The sequence below is a fragment of the Tupaia chinensis genome, unplaced genomic scaffold, assembly GCF_000334495.1.
Source record: "Tupaia chinensis unplaced genomic scaffold, TupChi_1.0 Scaffold140285_1, whole genome shotgun sequence".
Classification (NCBI taxonomy): domain Eukaryota; kingdom Metazoa; phylum Chordata; class Mammalia; order Scandentia; family Tupaiidae; genus Tupaia; species Tupaia belangeri.
Genome location: NW_006200163.1, coordinates 398,669 through 403,495, shown reverse-complemented (window position 1 = coordinate 403,495; position 4,827 = coordinate 398,669). Strand labels below are relative to the sequence as shown.

The following is a 4,827-nucleotide window of genomic DNA, read 5'->3' as shown; positions in this document are numbered from 1 at the left end:
TCTCCCATTAGTACCTGCATATACAAATATTTGTGGCATCTAAGAGATGGTGACCTCAGGAGAGCCCAAGACAAAACAAAATGGCCAGACTTCATGAAAGAACCAGAGGGGTTTGGTTATTGTCAGTTGTCTCTATTGCAGTTGGTTGGTTGCTTGTTTGCTTACTTGTGATAAAATGGTAGGAAGGGAAGGGAACGGGGAAGTTTTTTTACATGGATGAAAGAGGATCCAGGAAATGATAGAAAACTGAAGGTATTTTTTAAATTAATTAATTTATTTCATGAACAAGAGAGACAAAGACAGAAAGATAGATAGCATCCCAATAGAGCCTTGATACCAAGTTTCACTCCCATTCTCAGACAGCCCCAGATCATGGGCACACATTTGCCCCACATACTCAGGGAGGTCTCCTGAGGCAAACCTGGAACCTTCCCATCTGGGTCAGCCTCACAGCATGCCACAGATTGTACAAAATCATCATCTAACCTCAGAAGACTGAGGATTGAAGAGAGATGAAAGTTCAGGGAAAAGGTAGAGTTGTTGAATGGAATTTTAAGACCATGAATTTTCAAATACCTTTTTCACATCTATTTGTTGTAGATTGTCCTTGTTACCACTAAACCTTCATTGAAGTCAGACAGGCTTATGAATGCTTTAGGTGAATGAGTGTCCTATGAAAACTGAGGAAGCAATATGTTAGTGCCTTCTTTGAAAGGGCTGTAAGAACCAGCAGATGGCAAAATGGTTATGTTGATGGACTCGCACATGACCAACTGTGGTTTGAGTCCCCGACCCAGTGGCTTGAAACTCACGCTGGGCATGTGTGCATGCATGCCCAAAATCTGAGAGGAAAATGGGGGAAGATGGGATTGTGGCTTGGCCATGCCCCCTGAGAGGTGATTTCTTACTTTCTGTCTCTTTGGCAAGTGCACATGCCCTATAGCAAAAATATCTTTAAAAAAAAAAAAAAGAAAAGAAAAGAAAACAGAGAGAAAAGCAGTACAGAACAGTGACTACTGCTTCAGAGAAGAAGCCTAAAGGTAGAGGAGATCACAAGGCAAGGAGGGCCGGGGACAAGTGCAGGGCAGAGCTTCTGACCATGGCAGGACATGGATTGGGGATTCTAGTCACTGTTATCTGCATCTCAATGGTCAGGGAAGTCCCCACTGGCCTTGAGACTATAGTAATTGTGCCTTTATTTGAACTTTAGTATTTCTTCCTTTCACTAGACTTGAAACTCTATGAGAACAGCAAAATACGTAATTCAATAATCCTGGCTCTCCCATTAGTACCTGCATATACAAATATTGTGGCACTCGACCAAGACGTGTTGGTCAAGAGAAATAAATAAATAAATAAATAAATAAATAAATAAATAAGAAACAAGAGAGAAGCTGGCATGGTTGATATGGAAACTAAGAATCATTATTCTGTTTAAATTTCAGAAATGCAGTGAAGTTTCCCATGAGGTAGTTTACTCAAGAAGTAAAAGGAAAAATGACGCTTGATTCCATATTACAGATATTACAGTAAATCCACCGGGATGGAAGGATTTTAGAATCTTTTTTAGAATTAAAATTCTAATGCTTTGCTTTTGTATACTTCTGCACATTAATTTCTTATTTGTCTTTTTGTCTGTTAGGATGTACTATTTAAGAGTTTCGTGGTACATTTTTACACATAAGATCCACACATGAAAAGCTATTTGAACTCCCATCCCTCTGGGCTTCTCTGCAGTAGAGGTAGTGCTTTGATAATTTCCAGTTCTCAGAGGACTGTCCCCCTCTAGCTAACACGTACAGAATTTGCTTTTTTAAATGTGAGTTCCTGAATTACCTCTGAGGATTGTGGCAATTTTCACTTCATCTACAAAACCCAATTTTCATAATATTAAAACACTGAATCCAAAGTCAGAAGAATGAAAAATGGCACGAACAAATATGTTCTCTGCCTCACTGATCTACTCTTACACAAACTGCAAATGCTTAGCTAAATGAGGATAGAACACCTGGGACAGAAGCATCCTCTGACCCTACCTGATCCCAGGGGACTGCTTGCTTCATTAACCTAAGTTTCCCAGCATAAAATAATGGCAAGCTCAAAAGAAATGAATATTATTTGCCTGGCATCATTTGTTACACAGTTAATCCTATCATTCCCTTGCTTATAAATCCAAAGTGTTTTTTCATAATCTGTAGGATAAAATGCCAACTCCTTAACTAATCCTCAAAGTATTTTATAATCTGGTCCCAACACTGTCACCTCTCTCCCCCATGTAGTCTACGCTCTGACTAAAATGAATTTCTGGCTTTTTCTTATTTATGTTAGGTCTTTTCACAGTTCTTTGTAACTTTTCTCATGCTACTCTTCCCTCCTGTCTCTCTCCACTCAGCTTTTCTCTAGAATTTCATGTTCATGGTCATCACTCTTCTCACATATCTTCTTTTTTGTTTGTTTGTTTGTTTGGAGAGGTTTTCGCTATAGGGCTCGTGCGCTCCCCAGACAGACAGAGAGAGACATAGAGACAGAAATCGAGAAATCACCCCCCAGGGGGTATGGTCATGCCACAATCCCTTCTCCTCCATTCTCCTCTCGGGATCTTGGGCACGCACACGCGCCCGGCGTGAGTTTTAAGCCACCGGGTCCGGGACACGAACTGCGATCAACTACGTGGGAGTCCAGCGACATAGCCATTACGCTAACTGCTGGTTCCCCTCACATGTCTTCTTTCTAAGGAACCTTTCCCAGAGAATCTGAGGCAGAGTTATTTAATCCTTTGTTACAAAAACATGTTTATGTAGGGACCAGCAGTTAGCGTAATGGCTATGTTGCTGGACTCCCATGTAGTCGACCGCGGTTCAAGTCCCGGACCCGGTGGCTTAAACTCACGCCGGGCGCGTGTGCGTGTGTGCCCAAGATCCCGAGAGGAGAATGAAGGAGAAGGGATTGAGGTGTGGCCACCCCCGCCCCTGGGGGATGATCTCCTGCTTTCTGTCTCTCTGTCTCTTTCTGTCTGTCTGGCGAGCGCACGTGCCCTATAGCAAAAACCTCTCAAAATAAACAAAACATGTTTATGTAGATCTCAGCAGAGGCATCACAGTGTTCCATTATAAATCATCTCTGTACATCTCTCTTTCCCGACAACATTCTAAATTGCTTAACAGAAGTTACTTTAAAAAAAAAAATTGCCAGAGGTTGTGTGTATTTGTTAGAAAGAGACACACACACACACACACACACACAGAGAGAAAGGGAAAGTGAAAAAGCAACCACCATAGTGGAAGGTCACATTGAAATCTCGTTTCTATTTATCACTTCTTTTGGGATTTGGGGCACACATGCACACACATGGTGTGTTTTTCAGGCCTTCAGGTCTAAGACTTAAGATGTATAGGCAGTCAGATGGGATTGGCCTGACATGTTTTCTTTATCACTGTATCTCTCACTGCTAGCAAAATATCAACATACTGTTTTTGCTCTATAACTCTTTCAAGAACCAAGCCTATTTCAATTTAGAAGTATTTTTTATAATTTTTGCTTTAACTTTTTGCACTTATGTTTGTTTTAGTTTTAGAAGACTATTAAAGTTTAAAGCTAATTGCTGGTGGAAAATGTGCAGATAACTAGTTTTTTAAGTTAAAATGTTGATTCTGCATAAAGTGCATTCCATTAAAATGCTGAGCACTGGACATACTATTATTTTATTAATAGTTTTGCCTATTATGGCATTTGCCCAATGATATTAAAAATAAAAGACACTATTTAAAATCAAATACTTTTACCAAGATAGAGTTATGCTTAAACATTCCCATTGTACAAGTGAAAAAACTAGGTACGATAAAGTTGTGATTAAAAATAACAGCAGCTACCACTTATTGATTATGTAAGACACTGGGTTGAGGCTGCCACATTTATTATATTCTTACTTAATTTTCACAACAAACTTTAAACTTACTAATCCCTTTTTATTGATGTAAACACTGAAATTTGAAAAAGGTAATTATCCGGACCAGTAGGTGGCATGGTGATTAAAGTGCTGGATTCCCACATGGCTGACCATGGTTTGAGTTCCAAACCTGGTGGCTCAAAAATCATGCCAGGTGTGTATACTAAAAAACAATTTTCATATAACAAAATGACTGGAGATGCCTTGACATAAAGGCTAGTGTTGAACATTAAATATTTATTTATGGCCCAAACCAGCAGAGGCAGCAGCTGGAGCAGCAGCAGCCTGTGCCCTCTCCAGCCCACCCTCTCGCCCTTTGCCTACCTCTACCCACCTCGCCCCATCTCTTTCCCCCTTCCTCCTCCTCCTCTATCACCCCCTTCTTCCTTCTCCGTCCTCCTGCGGGGGCGGGGGGCCTCACCTTCCCGCCTGCCCCTATTGTTCTGCCTCTTGCCTCCCGCCCTTCCCCTTCCCTCCTGCTCTGCTTTTCCCCTCAGTCACCACACGCCTGCAGTTTTTGGCTTTCACCCCCACCAGTTACCAAAGACTTGACCACTCAAAGTCCAGCTCCCCAGAACACTGCTAGACATGGACACCGGTGTGATTGAGGGTGGATTAAATGTCACTCTCACCACCTGGCTACTTAAGCATGGCATGGAAGTTGGCAATATTATTGTAAAGAAAGGAGAATCAGTTAAGAAGATGTGCGAGGAGAGCAGTCATCTCAGAAGGGAATTGTCCTGAGAGAACAATCACTTTGGCTGGACCTACTAATGCCATCTTCAAGGCTTTTGCTATGATCATCGACAAAGAGGACATTAGCAGCTCTATGACCAATAGCACAGCTGCCAGTAGACTCCCAGTCACCCTGAGGCTTGTGG

The 4,827-nt window shown here is 41.6% G+C and overlaps 1 pseudogene; it reads left to right on the top strand.

Annotated features, from left to right (window-relative positions):
• Positions 1-4,430: 4,430 nt before the first annotated feature.
• Positions 4,431-4,827, top strand: part of LOC102472652 (poly(rC)-binding protein 2 pseudogene) — a 938-nt pseudogene continuing 541 nt past the window's right edge.